Below are 17,249 nucleotides of genomic sequence, written 5' to 3' on the forward strand. Positions count from 1 at the left end.
AAACACACACTAAATGGGGTAGTTCAGGTGGGGAAATGTGTCCCCCCCCAAGGCTGAATTCCCAGGAGAGGTTTTATTGGCTGCACCTGAAGCATGCTAATGGTGGGGCCACATGCATCCTCAGCCTCATGGAGAGCTGGGCCTTAAGCAGCAGGAAAGAGGTCCTTGCTAGGCCTTGGCCCCAGAAGTGGGGATGGATGCTTTGGGGAGTACAGCTTGAAGACTTCACCTCCTTTTAAATCCAGGATGGTGGAAATCCATTTGGGACACTCCAAGCAGCAACATCCCCTAGAGACAGGGCCACAATGAGCTCCCATCTCATCAAATCTAACTGAAAAGTCCCAAAGAGCAGGTGCCTTTGCCTTTTACACTACGGGTCACCTCCCTGCAAAGGGACTACAGGAGTCTCAGACTCTCCGCTGAACTTTGTGCAAAGCCCAGACTAAAGGGGCTATTAGGTGTGTTCATTTGGAGGACACCTGCAAGAGCTGGTTTTGCAAGTACAGTACATGAGCAAAACTACCTGTTTGTTCAGAGGGGGTTAGTCTCAGGAAGAGTGAGATTGTGGATTTGGGGATACTCCTGCTTCCAGGGGTGGGGGCAGCCAAGAGAAATCTTGAGGACACCTGCCTGAAACATAGAGCCATGATTGATAGTTTTGTTAGACAATCTCACCATGTTCCCAGACAGGTCTGAGACATCTTAGACAAAAATTTGTCCCCCCAAAAATCACCATTAAAATAAGAGAAAGAAACTATTTGGCTTTCTTGACATCAGGAGTTTTAAATGAGCTGGTTGAGGACCTCCGTATTTCTAGGATGGATTTTAAATAGCTCTTTAGGCAAAGAGGAATCTCCAGCACTATGCCAATGTTTACAATCAGAAGATGGCATGAACCAGATGCTTTCAACTGCTATTTCTCATTCTGATATTCATTCTGGGTAAAATATTTTAAATGAGATACAATAAGAAAATAGAGGGAGAATGAATGAGTTTATAATTATTACTTATTACTATTTATTAAAGACCTTAAGTGCATACTTTCCTATTTGAAATAGATTGCTAAATAAGGTTAGGATAAATTTGGATAGCATTAGGGATACAATGTGCTTAGATATCTAGCAAGAATTTTAATAGATCTTACATAATATTTTGAATAATAAATAAGAATGCCACAAAATTACCATAGTATGTCTTGAAAGTAAGATGGATGACAGGCCTTCCGTCATGGCTATGAGCAGGTAACCATGAGCAAGCATATGTGTTTCTAGAGTGGTCAGCTGGTAACTCCTAGTTGGCCATTGACTAACTACCAGTAACCAGTATGGTTTACAATGACAGCAGAGTTGGGCTTAAAAGCTGTACAGAACAAGGTGGTTCTCTGGATAAACTGAGAATAAGCTAAACAATGTAGGTCTCAACTTGAAGTTTATTACACAAATACATGATCTGGGTGCAATTTAAAATAAAAATAAGAGGCAGAAAGCTTCCTGTATCCCAGAAAGCAGCATTTCTGTAAAGGATTGGAAGGGTAATTTGAGCTGCTTGTGTAATAGCTTCCCCTTGACAGGATGGTGTCTAATGCAGTCCTTGGATGCATAAACAGAGGTAGCTCAAATAGTAATGGAGTGATGATATTTGTGTTTGGCACTGGAGAGAGCACTAATGGAATATTGTGTCCGGTTCTGTCATCCACAACTCCAGAAGAATATTGGCAAACTGAAATGGGTTCAGAGAAGAGATATGAGAATAATTAAGAAGCTGGAAAATATTTATTATTGGCAGAAAATCCTGGATCTAGGAGCTAGCATCTATTTTATAAAAAGAAAGTTAAAGGGTGACTTATTTGCAGTCCATAAGAGCTTACAAAGGAGGAAAGCTTTGGTGATGGTTTTCTGCAGTCTTTAAGCCAAAAAAATGGGACTAGAAATAAGACACAGGATTTAACAGTGAGGTTCTCATTAAAATTTATGGTACCAATTTGTAAAACTATTTTTTTTTTGTTTTATTTTGTTTTTCTTACAGCTACACTTAAATGACAGTTAACATGAGGCAGTGTTGCTCAAGAGTCATCCCTGTTGGCCTCAGCAGCTATTAATCCAAGAAAACTACTAAGAGTATCTCACACAATACGTGAGTTAAAATTGCTTGACCATTCACACACTCATAAATACAAGCATGGGGTCAGGGTCTTATCTGAAATCAAATCTTTACACTGTCTTGAATGTTGAGAAAATTTTTCTAGATTGCTCACATGTACATAGAAAACAGGGACCTTGCAGCATACTGGTTGTCATGAGATATAAGAAGGTTCCAGTGTTTAAGGCTAAGATGAAAAAGGAATCCAACATTGGAAGTGAAAAGGGCTGTTTGGGCAAATAACACAAGGAAGGCATGGAGCAATGAGAGCAGCAGAGAAGCCAAGTAACTTCCTGCCATGCAAGGAGGTCTGAGAAGAGTGGGATTTCACAGAAACACACCAGAGTGAAATGAATTCTAAAAGGAAAATGGATGAGGTAGGGATTTCTGTTAAGTTTGCTTTTTATGCAGGTGTCCTCATTATTGTGAGAGTAAGGGAAACTGCAGATGATGTGAAAGTATAAGTAACTGCCCTGAAGGAAGAAGAAAAGAGACAAAAAAAGTTATAGAGGATAACAACACAGGCATAGAATAACAGTACAAGTTTTGGGGTGAAAATATGTAAATTAGCTCATTGAGGCAGAGGAAAAGATGGAAATAATCCAAAGGAAGGAAAAATCATGCACAGCAGCTATACTGAAAGATGAGAAATATGCAAAGATGGGAGCACGGAGCCAGTGAAATGAGTCTGCAGTGTGAGATGGTGGCACAAAAGATGGCATTAGTCCTGGATTTCAGGTGTAAAAACACAAGCTCAGAGTCTAGGCTTCACCTGTAGGAAGGTCTCCTGTCACTTCCCAGGCACAGCGTCAGGTAAAGTTGCCCTGCTTATGTTCTGCTCTCCTGGGAAGAGAAATGCCCCTCTGTGAGTTGAAGTGTCAGTAATACAGGGCAATTTTGGAGTCACTGAAATGAGTTCAAGAAGGACTCCGATGTGGGTTGAAGTACGTTTGGATCAGAATTTAGCTGAGATATTTTGATACTTGACTGGCTTTAGCCAAAGTCCTCTTTATACATTGCAAAGTGATGCAGCTTGGATTGAGGCACATTGCTGGAAGTTATGGGCTGAAACTGATCTGGAAATCTGAGCCTTCCTGGACTGTCAGACAGGGGATTTCCCTAGAAAATTTCTGACGACGTTTTTGCCAGCTTAGATACGGCACTAGCAAAATTATACAATAAAGAAAAACCTTTCAGAGACAGGGAGATGGATTAGATGACCCACTAGGCTTTTTCCATCTTTAACTTGTGATGACTTTACGAAAGCACTTTGTCAGCTCTTCACTAACTACTGTGTACTTAGCTCTGATCAGTCTTGTCAGACGGTGGTTTGGGAAGTTAGATTTAGCTATAAATTCCTATCTGAGTTTCTCTGAAATCTAAAAATAGAATAGTTGAGAATCTATGGGCTGAATTATGGATCAAATGTGCCACTGCAGGAACCAAGGACAGAAGTGTGACATTAAACTGATGTCAAAGAAAAATTCTCTATTTGACTATTTCTCTACTCATGGAGTGCATTTTTCATGCACAGAGCTCTGTCAAGACATCAGCTAATTAATCCTCGCAGGACATCAGTGGATCATTACTTAAACCTCCATTTTTCAGACAGAAAAGAAAATTTAGAGAATCTTTTCATGTTAGAACTGGAATCAGGGATACGAATATTTTGCCTGTTGCCCCATGCTGAAGTCTCCAGTCCATACTGCCACCTAATGCCAGTCTAATATATGTGAGAAAATGCAGCAGGTACTTTGAAAAACAAATGAAGTAGATCTTTTCAAACTATCCACAATATTTAATTGTTAAAAAAGTTATGAGATACATAAATTGATTTCAAGGAGGGAAAAGCAGGACAACATGTGATCTGAGGTTGATGGTAATTGCATGGAGAAGCATTGTTTGCTCCTGTAAGAGGCTGCAGCCAGCCTTCTTGTGCTGGTTTGGTAGGAATGTGACCTCTGGAAGCACAGTGCACAGCCCAGGCTCTTCCTTGACTTTTTGAATGTCTCTAATGTATCGCCCTGATAACTCCTGGTTGGGGTGAGCAGTGATTGGGAGGAGTTTTCTCATAACTTAGGGGGCTTCGGGGTTGATATTCCCCACCATTGCTGAGGCAAGCATCGGTGTATGAGCTCCTCCTCTCTGCCAGACCGTGAAACTAGGCCAGCCTGTGAATTTCAACTCTTCTCAGAGACCTCAGGAGCCCAGGAACCCCCATTTGCAATTACAGCAGATGCTTTGCCCTACATACTGATAAGGCCACAAACTTGTCACGGGACCACAATGCTGAATTGCTGCTCCTTCTGTAGCAGTAACTTCTATCGCATCATCAGTCACAATTTCATCAGTTTTCAGATCTGCCACAAGCAGTTACGGTTACTATTATTCACAGGTTCAGCCATAGCACTGTAACATTCACAGCTGCCCAGGCCTCTGTGTTGTCCCTAGTTTGTTTGCAGACGGACGCATCCCCTTCCTGAAGCAGATGGACGCATCCACACCAGCACTGGACCAGTAGCAGATAGTTTACACAGCCATCAACTGGACGCCTGCAAGGTGCAAGAGTCCTTGAAATAAAGAGATGTGCCACACTTGTTGCACTGAATTAACACCGCAGTTCACTTTCGTTACGTACCTACGCTCTCGATTAGCTGAGGAAACACGCTTTTAACGGCAGCGTGCAATTAGCAGTTGCCCCGAGGCAGTATAAAGCCATCTTGCCTCTTTTTTCTCAAATTCCGTGGCGGCTAGAATATTCCATTAACAGTAATATTTGCATGATCTTGCTACTCATTCAGCAATTTTACTGTAACTATTAGGTTTTGTTAGTATTAGTTTAATAAATCCTGATATTTTATTGTCCAGGCAGTGCTAACAGCTTTGCCGATGGAAGGAAAATAACAAGAGAAAATAAAATTAGTCATCTTGCTGCCATTGTTAGGAGGTGAAATTCTATTTTGCTACAGTTGATTAAGCTTTAAACAGGGAGAAAAAACAGGCCTATACAAGCACTCTGTGTTTTTAAATACAATATGGTGAACGCAGGAGTTTGCTGACAAGCAGGGGAGCCTTTCATAGTGAAAGCCAAGCTTTTACCATTGGACAATATTTCTAATTGCCTTTCTGACCATCATTCAGAAATCCCTTACTAATGTCATTAGTGACTTGTCTAAAACTTGAAATGTATGCAGAGAAATGTAATTCTATGACTTTGAGGATTTTAAGATTTCACAGTTTGGTTTGCCAAGTGGAAAACCAGAACAGTTTGAATCCCTCATGTCTGCTCTGAAGGCATCCTTGCCCTTGACTAATGTCTGCATAGCAGACTCTGCTAGAGCTTCAGTCCTGGAAGTTCCCAAAATTTTTGCCTGCCAGGGGTCTGTATGCCAGGCAGACTAGCTCCCCTGGCATCTTTTCCCCAGGGAAGAGAGCTGCCAAGTATTGGGGAAGTGGGACAGACAAGAAACCTGCTGAAGTGATCTTACTTGCTTGCTTTCTAATTTCACTGTCCTGGGCACATACTCGCAAAGCAGTTCAGGTTCAGTTAATTCAGCAACTTGTAGTGAAAAGAGAGTTTTCTCTGTTCTGCCCTCCCCACAATGGTTCTAATTTTACTGGGAGATGGCTAAAATTACTGAATATGAGCTTTCATTAGAAAATGTCAAAGAGAAAAATTCATAGCCTAATTTTTAAAAGGTAATGACTGCAAACTTTCCCACTGGAGTGCTCACACCACAAGAAATTAGGTTAGTTTCCTGTTTCAATATCTTCCAAAATAGGCCAAATTCAGCTCTGGAGGAAGTAACTCTACTTATTGCAGGAGAACTCAGGTTTGTGGGAGGTCAGTGTTTTTTTCCAGGACAGCCTTGTGGTGGTGGTGGTGGTGGTGGTGGTGGTGGTGGTGGTGGTGGTGTTACTATTATTATTATTATCATCATCATCATCATTTCTCTTAATTCTGTATGACAGTCCCACTACTCTAGATAATATAAGGGGACCTAAGGAGAAATACCCCCTACCTTAAAGAAGGTAGATGCCAAGCAGACAAGTGCAGAGAAAGGAAAGGAAGGGAAAGGAGAGGATGGGAAATGGAAGTTCTTGCATAGGATCACGTGTATAGGCCTTATGGGTCATCTTCCGACTTTCCCCCACTGCCACTCGCGTTTAAAAAGCAAATGTTTTTGCTGGCATCCACCCGTGTCCCAGAGCACTACAGCGAAGGAGATGGTGTGTCAGAGCTCTGCTGCCGGCTTTCCAAGTGCATTCCCAAGCAGCCAGTTAAAGTGGACAAGATAGGTACCAAAGGAAGAAATAAGCATTCATCAGCCTCCACCTCGTTATGGAATTCAAGCGCCTGTCTCCTGTCAGAATCACTGAAAGGTTTTTGCAAATGCATAAGTGCATAAATTGTGGCGGCGCAATTACAGCTACCGTTGCTCCTGGAGAAGCACCGTGCGTCTTGCTAGCTTACTTCTTCAGTGTAATAATTAAAGACAGAAGGGAGGATTGTGCAAAATTCAGAGATGCTGAAAATAGAACATAGGCTTTTACAATCTTAATGGTGCTGCCGTCTTCCACATTTCTTGGTGGACGTCCTCCTTTGCCAGTCATTTCCATTCAGCTGTTTACTAGACCTGGGATAGACTGAATTCAGGAAGAAGCAAAATCTTGGTGTTACCTAAGAGCGCAGACCCAATTTCCTGCTTGCACAGTCAAGTAGATGCAGTAGTCACTCAAATGTCGAGATTTAGCTGTGTTAAAAAATACAAAATTCTCCCTCAGAAGAATAATATCCCATACCTATGAGGCAGCAGACTTCAACTTAGATTATCTATCAGGGATCAGCCGTAGGTGGCATAAGGGGTACATGCAAGGCTTGGTCATTTTATCACCAAAGTTATTTGTATTTTTTTAATTTATATACATATATTTGTATAATAAGAATACTATGCTTTTTGTTTTGTTGCTGTTGCTAAAAACAGTACATAATTGTGTGATTAGTACTGAAATAGCAACTGTGATGCGTAGACTTCCTCTCTCCCCATTGAGCAGAAGGTGGGACAGAGGATATTGATGACTGTGATTTCTACCAAGGCCTTTAATTGCTACTGTTTTGTGCTCAGGGGTAGGTTAGAAAGAACATGTGTTTCTGAGCCTGATAAAAGAAACTGAGAGAAAATGGTTGATGTTCTTTTTCTTAGTAACATTGCTGTAACTAACCATATTACCTGGGAATGTAAAGATAACAGAAAATCGATTGGAAATGTTTCTAGAATAGCTTAATGAAATTATAAGCAAAATAAGCACTCCAGCAACAAATTGATCATCCCTTGCAAAATCAGGCACAACAGTTAGTGCGCAGTGCAAAGTACAGGAGGAAGGAGGGCTTACGACAGTGACCGGCTCCCATTAAGGAATAAAAAACCTAATGACTGAGATTGTTTGCCTCAACTTCACCATTGAGGAGCCTTGATAACGTCAACGAAGTTTCTCGTGAAACTTCAGGTTTCTCAGGTCATTTTAGGGGACAGCAGAAGGGAAAATCTTTCCATTATAGGTCATTGGTTTAAACATAATCCCAGTCGCTAGTGACCAGGACGTATCACTGACACCTGCCTGCTGGTACACACGGCCAATGCTGGTAGCCTGGCTCTGGTGAGATAAACATCCATGTCCCAGAGATCACCATGACTGGCTTTACTTGTGCTTTCAAGGAAGGGTTGTATCTGGAAATTGATCTGCCTTCCCACTTCTGGAGGCCGGTATGTTCATGCACACTGCTTATGGCATTTCTTTTCTGGAGACAGATGACTGGCCTGCAGTCCTGATGTCCAAGGCTTTCAAGGACACCTTGCTGCCTTGCTGAAGGGGAATTGCTGGTGCAACAGGAGTGAGAATGAGCAGTCTATTTCATTTGCAAGCATGCAAGAAATCTGGCTATAAAGAAAATATCCACAGATCTTTGCAGAATGAGTAAAAATACACTTTCTGTGCCAAAAATTCAAATGGCATTTATCATTTTGTCTTAAAAGTTGAAATTCTGGAAATACTGACCAATTCCAACAGGGTTCAACCATTATTAAATGAAATGGAAAATGTTTTTGCTTCCTTCAACACTGAAGAGGAATTTAGGTGCCCATTAAAGCTATTGTTTGCTTCAGCTCCTACATTCAGCTCAGAAAAACATGCTTTCCTCCATGACCTCTTAACTCCATGCCTCCTTATAACCCTTACAAACTGAGTACCCCATAATAATGCAGCAGGAATGTAACAGTACCTCATCTCTGCCAGTTCCCAGATGCTTTCATGTAGCTCTTAAAAGCCTGGCACCTTTGGCAGCAAAACCCTTCTTTGTAAAGTCTGGGTTGCTGTTTTTCCGGCGGAGCTGAGAAAGTTGGCAGCGGCCGAGCTGCACGGGAGAGCACCTTATTGTTCTGCTTGTCAAATACGACGCCGGGATCATTGCCTGCATGCTTCAGTGCACACCTCACAAATTACAGCTGTACCTGCACACAGGTTTAATTAGGTACCTCCGTGTACAAGGGAGCTGAAACATTTCAGTGCTGGCTTTGCCAATACCTGTTCCCAGCATCCTGACGTGGCAAGAAAAGTAAAAGGACTCCTTTTCACAAGACAGAGCAGAAGAGCCAGAAAGGAAACCTACAGTTAAAGCTGGTCAGTGCTTCTCGTTATAATATCTGCAGCGTAGGCTGAAAGATCCAGGGGCCTGAGATGTGCACAGGCGATGGGGAAGGCAGGAGAGGAGTGCCAGTGGCACCATGGGGAACCCAGGGCAGGCATGCAGGGCCAGGCAGAGGCTGGGAACAGAAGCAATGACCTTGAAGCTGGTCTACAATAGTGTTTCTTTTTTTTCTTTTTTTTTTTTTTTTTCCAAAATAAAAGAATGGAACCACAAATATTTCTCTGAGTTTCTGGTAACCGAAGCCTTTAATTTTACACTTGAGCTGAAAAGCAATAAGAAAAATCTTTTCAGAATGAAAATTTGAACCTTTAGGTTTCAAAGGCGTTGAGATCAAATTTTGCATTATCTTAAAATACGTTACTGGGAGTAGAGGAGAGCACAGGATCCAACCTAATTTAGCTGAATCCATGTGTGATCACCTACGAATGAGTTCTCTCTTACACTTAGCTGTGTTTGCTAAGAAAATTTCATCCAGCCTTGCTCTTTTTTAATAGCTCAATTTATGGTACAACCGTGCTTATGCTGTAGTCTAGATAGATCCCACGTGTCTCTGCCTGGACTTCATGTTACTTCTCATAAATTTGCACTCCTTTCTATTTTTTATTTCTTTCTATTTAAATGAAGATTATTTCTGATCTCAAATAGTTTTAGATGCTGAAGGAAAGGTGCTATAAAAATGACATATTGCATGTTTGAAGATTTGGTTTTGGTAAAGACCAAAAAAAGGGTTTAAAAAGTGTTAGCACTTGCTTTGGTCAAATTAGACAAATCTTACCAGAAGATCCATTAAACGTTTCTGCCTAGTGGGTGAGAGATGCTTATAATCTGTGGAGCAGGGTTTGCCCTTGAAGTGTCTTCTGTAGTTAAGGTCCTTATGCCACTTCTATTTATGAATATTTGAATAAATGAAATGTCAACCAACAGGTGATGGCTTCAGTTCCTTAACATCTTACTGAGGTCACCATTTGTCAGCCAGGCTCTGAAAATGTGAAGAGAGTGAAGAAACATGCTGGAGCAAGGCAGTGATTATTGTGGTCAGCAGGAGGACAGAGGCTACAGATACGCTATAAAAGTGCGAAACCTTTGTACCCATCATCATACTGTACTTTGACTCAGTCTTCCCTGCAGCTTGAGCTTCCACACAGCTTTTTGTAGAGAGCGTTTGTCCTCTTAGAAGAAGAGAATGGTGACTTTCTAGGCTGAAATAGCAGATGAATGCCTTTCAAAAAGCAGTGAGTAAACTGTCCTTTGCTTCAGCTGTCAGAAATAAAAGGCCTGTCTATAGGTAGGTATGTACAGCGCTGAATTTCTCTCTGGTCCTACTTCCTCTCATTGTTAGAAACAGGTTACAATATACAAACCACTATTTTATTGCATGTTACATCATATTTTACAAAATAAGAAGGAGATATTTTACTTTAAAGGTAAATAATGTTTACCTTTAATAAGGTGTATGGTAAAGTAAAGGGCATATTTGTTCAAAACACAGGCATAGAAAAGAAATCTATTTTTTCATTAAGCATTTCTATACACAAAATCAGTGGTGACAAAGTTGAAGGAATGTAGTTGCTTAACACTCTCCCATGAATAATTCCCCTTTTCCTTCGGTTTCCTTTCTCTCCTCTAGTCATGGATCCTCGGTACTTTTTGTCCCTGGTCTTTGACTTCTAGTTCAGAGCATAGACTCCCTTGTGGAGAAAACACGGATGAGAAGAGTTTTGCCATTGATTTCAAAAGGGGCTTGATTTGACTCAGGATAGTCTCCTTGGCCATCACAACACGAGAGTAAGGGCTGAAAGATAAAGTCTAGGAGCTTTTATGGAAATTCAGGGCTTTATTCTAACTGCACTCGGGTGCAGCATTTCACAGGAAATTTCCAAGGGTCTAGCCAGGTGATACAAATCAAAAGTACAGTCTCACAGCCAGTCTGGCCGCTATGCCTGAGACTGAAAATGATGAGAATTTCCTTCGAGCAGTGCTGATCCCAACAAGTGCATCAGGCCTTTGAGGTTAAATGTAGTCCTTGTGAAAGCCAGTCATTAATGTCACTGGAGTTATAGCAAGGATGTATTTAGGCCAACGTGCTTAGAAAAATTTGTGGTGTAGAAGTACAAAATGCCAAGCGCGGTTGAAAGGTTTTGGGGCATGTGTGTGCAGATGGGTAGAAAGATGTGATTTCTTTCTGCTCTGTTTAGTATTTGGGTTTTTTTTTATTTTATTAAATTTTGGACTAATAATTTCTTCTATACAGTGTGTAATGCTGTTTGTCATCTTTATTCCCTCAACTAATCCAAAATCAAGACTTACTAGTTTGGGGTGAATTGAGGGGTGACAGGTTTCAGGTCACCAAATTGGGGAATGAAATGAAACTGGAAAGTCTGTAGAAGAAAATCACCAGGAAAAAAAATCCTAAAAGACTACTATTATCAGAGGACTGAAGAATAGATATGCCTGTGTTTCCTCTTTATCTGGCTGAAACAGTGACTGTGAGCTACATAAGCTTTGGGTCTGATATGCTACGAGTTCTGTTTATCTAGGCACCAACCACAGCATGGACACATACAGCACTGGCTTCAGGGCTCCTGAGAGGACGCTTTAGACTGTCCACAGCAAATCAGTCTTGAAGCTTTCATTTATAGAAGCCAGAATGCTATTAATTTTCCAGTATCACTCTTCAATTGAATCAAAATCTCTCCCATCACTATGCGTACACCAAAGGAATTGTGTGTGTGCATGAATATTAACTTTCACGGAACACAATTTCTCTGTCGTGGAGTCTCCCCTTGAAAATGCTTAACTATTCTAAGGTAAATTCAAGGTGATCCCACACCCCAAAATGCAGATCACGTGCGTCAATAAAGGCATCTCAGAGAAAATAAGCCAGTAACACGTTTTGTTATTCATTTTGGTCTCTCGGAGGTCTTTGCAAAACCGTTTAACGAAAACATGATTTGAGATGTTTGCACTGGATGCGAAGGTGAAATAGAGTCCTTCCCTACATTGCTGTCAGCAGGGGAAAAAGCTGTGACGGAGTTCATAGCAGACTTGGACCAGCTGGTGCAAACTGCCCTATCTCCACTGACTTCCACACAGCTGAAGTGGTTGACCCTCAGTAAAATCTGCCCCAGTAACTCTGGCCCTTACCCAAATCTGCCTTTTATTAGCAAATGAGTTTCATGAAGTACCTTCATCCGTCTTGTGCCCCTCTACCTACCAAACCATTTTCCAGAGTAGGATATCCTTCAGTAGAATACATTTCACTAGGTTCATTTCCCTGAAGTTTATAAATAATAAGCCACATAGGCAGAACTGCATATTTGCTATATTTACTTTATTTAACTCTGTATTAGCTGTGTTTCCCTGCGTAGAAGGAAATAGCTTGCAAGTACCTAACTATACTCAGGACAGTACAAAAGATGGTGCTGAGTAACGAACTCAGCATGGCCCAAACCTCCAGTGAAGCCTTGACAAAACCCTCCCACAGTTCACATCTTACAGAGCCAACTCCGAATTATCTCTTGGTGCAACAGTCTTGGTTTCTCCCTTTCAAATCGAGGAGAAAGCAACACTACGAGCTGGCTTGGCAGGAGGACCCACTTGTTGGGGTGTCCCAGTTCCAAGACTGGCATTTGCCTTCCCCTATTCAGTGCAGGAGAGAGATGGAGCAGTCACCCGGGAAGAAAGCACACCAGCAGGCTGGAAATTGCTGTACAGAGTGCAGGACCCAATTAAAACCCCACCGGAGCAGAGAAGAACTGACGGAGAGTGTCTCTGCACTCTGTGCCTAAAACTCACCTGGGAGCAGGGTGCTGGAGCTCGAGTGCCTGCCCCTGGGGCTGCCAGAGGAGTTGATCCAGTGACCGTCCCACATCCAACAGTGACACCAGTGCAACCAACGGGGACTTCAAAACCCGAGTGGCAGAACGGCTACCAGCCCCATTCCTGAAGCACCAGCCCGGGGAAGCTGTCCAGCTAAGGGGCAACGCTGCTGGGAGGGAAGGGGGGCTGCGGATGGTTCGCTTGGACTTTAGCACCAAGCCTGGTTTTGGATCTGGTCCTCACCCTGACATGTCCAAAACTCAGACTCCAGCAGAGGGCACAGCCACCCAGCGCAAGTGGGAGCTGGGGCAGCGGCAGCAGCAACAGGAGCAGGAGGATGCTCCTGGGAGCAGAGGCTAGCAGGGCTGGCTCCTGCCGACCCCAATTGCATCCTAAAAGGAGCTGAGGTTCTCCTTTAAAAATACACTGGTCCCTACCACTTTCAAAAGAGGCGCAGTATCTGCTTTTGGTGCCTGAGCACGTTATTCCCTGGTCTGGGCAGGTGAAAGGAAGCTAGCATAGCCAGAATGACCCTTTTTTACAGCGTTACATTTGATCTTACATTGGATGTGTGTGTCAGGTAGGTTTCCTTAAGGTAATAAGTGAGGGTTACCATTTCTTTCCACTTGTATGATACCCGTGTTCTCTATTTACAAAACACTTCCACTGATTTGAGGGCTACCTGGCCACCAGGCAGCTCTAACTTGTAAGATGATAATTTTTTGTAGTTGTTGTGCCTAGTCCACTTGTGAGCCGTGGGACTGAGAGGGAGGGCATGGAGACCTTTTGTTCCTGATCTGGGACTGCTCTGCCCCCTTTCCCCTCCATTAGCCTGTGCAGCATTTCAAAGGGACAAAAGCAAAGGAAGGGAAATCATCCTTTTGAGCCAACACGTGCAGGGGAACTGATGCACACCCTTCAGGGAGGTACAAATCAGTAGATGCATCCTCCTTGTGTCAGGGAGAGCTCAGGGAGCCCTTCTTCTTACGATGCCTCCCATTGCTCATTTTAGCTCTGCATTGTCCCCAGTCAGGGCTCTCCCTCTGTGGCATAATTAAAAACACACTTGAGTTTTCTCTATTTGTCTCAGTAGACCATCATGGCAAGTGCAATCCTCCAATTTTACAACATGACAGTAATTAACAGCTACAGCACTAGGGCATCTAGATCTTCCTTCACTGATGACCACAAATCACAGACAAGCATTTATACTATTGTCAGTATGAATATGACACATTTTAATTTTGTGGACAAGGTATGTAGCAGGTGAGCAACACAATAATTATGCTTTGTACGTGAAGTAACACTTTCCTTCTAAGGCTCTCCAAACTTTTAAGACTCAATAATGAATTTAGTTTTGCTGTATCTGCTGTGATAGGAGACTTGTTAGTTTTGTTCTTCAGAGAAAAACTGAAGCAGAGAAGTGACTTATCAGAAGCATCTGGAAACTCTGCCATCGACCCATTTAGGCTTAATGAATAAAAATCTTTCAAGTTTAGAGTTTTGCAGTATAACCATAAATTGTATGTGTCTGCTTCTGGGGCCTGACTGAAGTCCAACAAATATTCTGTTGATGCCTGTAATTAAGAATAGGCATTTTGACCTTTGGAGTTCAAGTCATGCATTTCTGGCGAAAACAAGTTATACACAGATGAAGCAAGTGATGAAATGTCCTGTCTCTTGGGCGTTGGTTTGAACAGATGAGGTGTTCAGAGAAGAAGTGCATTGATTCACTGTCCTTCCTAAGGAAGTTAGTGAAGAGACCTGGCTGGAAAAGCAAAGAATCTTCCATTGATGAGGTCGTCATGGTGATCATTGGTCATAGCTGACCTCTGAGTATTCAAATCTTCATTTGATAATCATATAAGCATGCTGAAAAACTCATCTCTCTTCTTTGGATTGTCCTGGAAAAGGGAGAGGGAAATGACTGGGAAAAGGAGTATGGGATCAAAGCCAGTGGTATATTTCTGTATCCTCCTATGGGAAAACAATTGTTATCCCTGGAAAGATCTTTCCCAATATCTGCACCTTTAAAAATGCTGAAAAAAAAAAATAGTTTCAGATTTTATCACTCTTTTTTTTCATATACAATAATACTTAAACAGATATATTCACATCCTGCCTTATGGCCATATGACAACTTATGGCTTAACTCCTAGTATCAAAAGTCTGAAACCCCTAATTTCCAAACTGAGACCACTTCAAATAGAGCCCTCTCCCACACCTGGTGCAAGTCAACCAAGCCAAGCAAACCTGAACTTGCCTCCCTCTGATCAGAATAGCTGGCCTAGGGCTAACCTGTTTCCTATTAGTGAGAAGTCGTTTCTGCGGTAAGCTTGCACTGCTGCAGGCTTATCCTTGGACAACACCTGGCTGTAGCAGTACGCGTTTCCCAACTTACGGATTGGTAGATAGATGACCACTGAAGCAGTAAAACAAGATAAAAACAAGCAGATAGCTGAAACTGAGAAACATCCTGTCTCCTCAGGAATACATAAAACCCAAAGAGAATTAACACTTCGCATTTTAGCACCCCTGCCATACTTAGCAGGTGGTCTTTCTTCCCCTGCCCATCCTGCAGTCCCTGGGCCAAGTGCTCTGTTACAAGAGTTGGCCACTGCAATCTGCTGGCTTGCTTGCCCCTTTGAGAGAGAGTGCAAGGGGCCATCCCAGCTCCAGCTCCACCACCAGCCGCACTACTCACCCCCTCCGTGAGCCAGACCTGACCCTTCAAGGAGCCAATGCAATTCACTATACAAGCCATTTACTTTCTTATTTTTTTTTTTTTGCTTTAGGTGACTTACCCACCCACTGTAGTGAGCTGAATCAGCTGATGGAGGGGTGGGTGCCACAGGAGGGGAAGCAGGAGGAGCACATGGCCAACAGGAGAACAGGAAGCAGGAACTCCCCTTTTGTGGCAACCAGGCTGGCTCAGCCTTTCCACCCAGGCAGTCTCTGCCTGCTAGTGTGGCAATCGGTTGGAGCACGGAGAGCAGGATGACCTGTTATTTTGGAACGCTCCCTAAATAGCACTCATCCTCCAAACAACCGGCAGCCGCCAGAAGAGTCATTCCTGTGGCTCCTCTGATGGAATGCAGACAGCTTGTGGCACACAGGCATGGTCATGTATGTACCCAACTGCAGGTGTCTGCTTCCATGGGTAGGTGGGCTAGGGTATCCAGCACAACCCTGGGGCCAGCAGATAGGACATGGGATTTAGGAGGAACAGCTGCTGGAGGCCAGGAAGAATGCTGGGGAACATCTTAAATGGGAGTACCAGACACTCATCTCTTTGAGAATGAGTTGGGACTGAAGTGACTAATGCCACAGTCCTCAGCAATGACATAACATAGCTCCAGCTACACTGATAAAACTTCCTGGGAGATGAGGTACTCCTAGGCTTGAGTAACAGTGGCAGAGCCTGCTCACAGACTTCCACATATCTCTGAAATAGTAAGAGCAGATCGAATGTCCAGCTTGGAACAAAAACCTTGACCTTACTGACTTCCTACGAAAATCCTGGCAGTTTAATTATCGTCTTAATTTGTTCTTATTTCTTCATGTATTCAACCTAATGCTAACACAGAGTGCTTTTTTATGAAAAAAAAAAAAAAAAGTACTTCAGAGGCAAAAAAATACCTGTGCGGACCAGAAGAAATTCAAAGATGTGTTTTAAAATTAAAGGCAGCCCTTTAAAAACAGATTCTCTGTTCAGCTGTGCAACTACTTTTCCGAATGACTTTTCTTTCTTGTGCTCTCAAGTGCATACAACTCTAAATTGCAAAGTAAATTTCTTTTACAGGCTATTTTTGCACAGATTCCAGATGGCACAGAGCAAGTAACTTTGCTATGTAAAGCTAAAGATTTTAGGGGAGGTGACTATAAAGATTTATTCAGCTTTTGTACCTCCTTCATCACTGACTGCAGGATTAGTCCAACTGATGAAGTGAAAGAACACGAGAAAAGCTCAGCAATCATTTCCCACTTTCAGTTTTGAAGAACTAGCCTAGGCATTGTTGGTTGTGGGTTTTTTTTTTCTTTTTTTGTGTGAATCTCTAAAATAGAATACAATCGATATTTATATGGTTAAGCATCACATTGTTACATGGAAGAGCGAGACCTTCTTTTCCCCCTTTCTAATCAGCGAGCATTTGTGCCTACCTGTATGATCTCGTCAGCACCGGGGAGATTGTGCAGCATAACAGATGACTGAGTCCTGTCCTTCACTTTAATAATCTCTGCATGGGATTTGTGCATCACATTCACATTTGATTTCATAACAGTGATAAGTAATAGTAATCTTAACTGTAATAGTTAAGCAATAATTAACAGTAATTAATCCTGTTATTGCCTTCCTGCTGAAGGATCCCAAGTGATGGTTTCATCTTTGAACGGGCAGCGAGTGGGCTGAGCACTACTTCCAACTCCCATCACTGACTCCATTGCCTCAGACAGTAAGTGTGCCACCACGTTTCATCCCTGCTGAGGTCATCAGGACTTCCCAGGGCCACTGCAAGACACAGCACAAAACCCTGCAGCAGAATCACGATCTGTACGTACTGCAAGCTGTGACAGTTGGGATAGA

Source organism: Tauraco erythrolophus, chromosome 5 (genome assembly GCF_009769465.1).
Source record: "Tauraco erythrolophus isolate bTauEry1 chromosome 5, bTauEry1.pri, whole genome shotgun sequence".
Lineage (NCBI taxonomy): Eukaryota > Metazoa > Chordata > Aves > Musophagiformes > Musophagidae > Tauraco > Tauraco erythrolophus.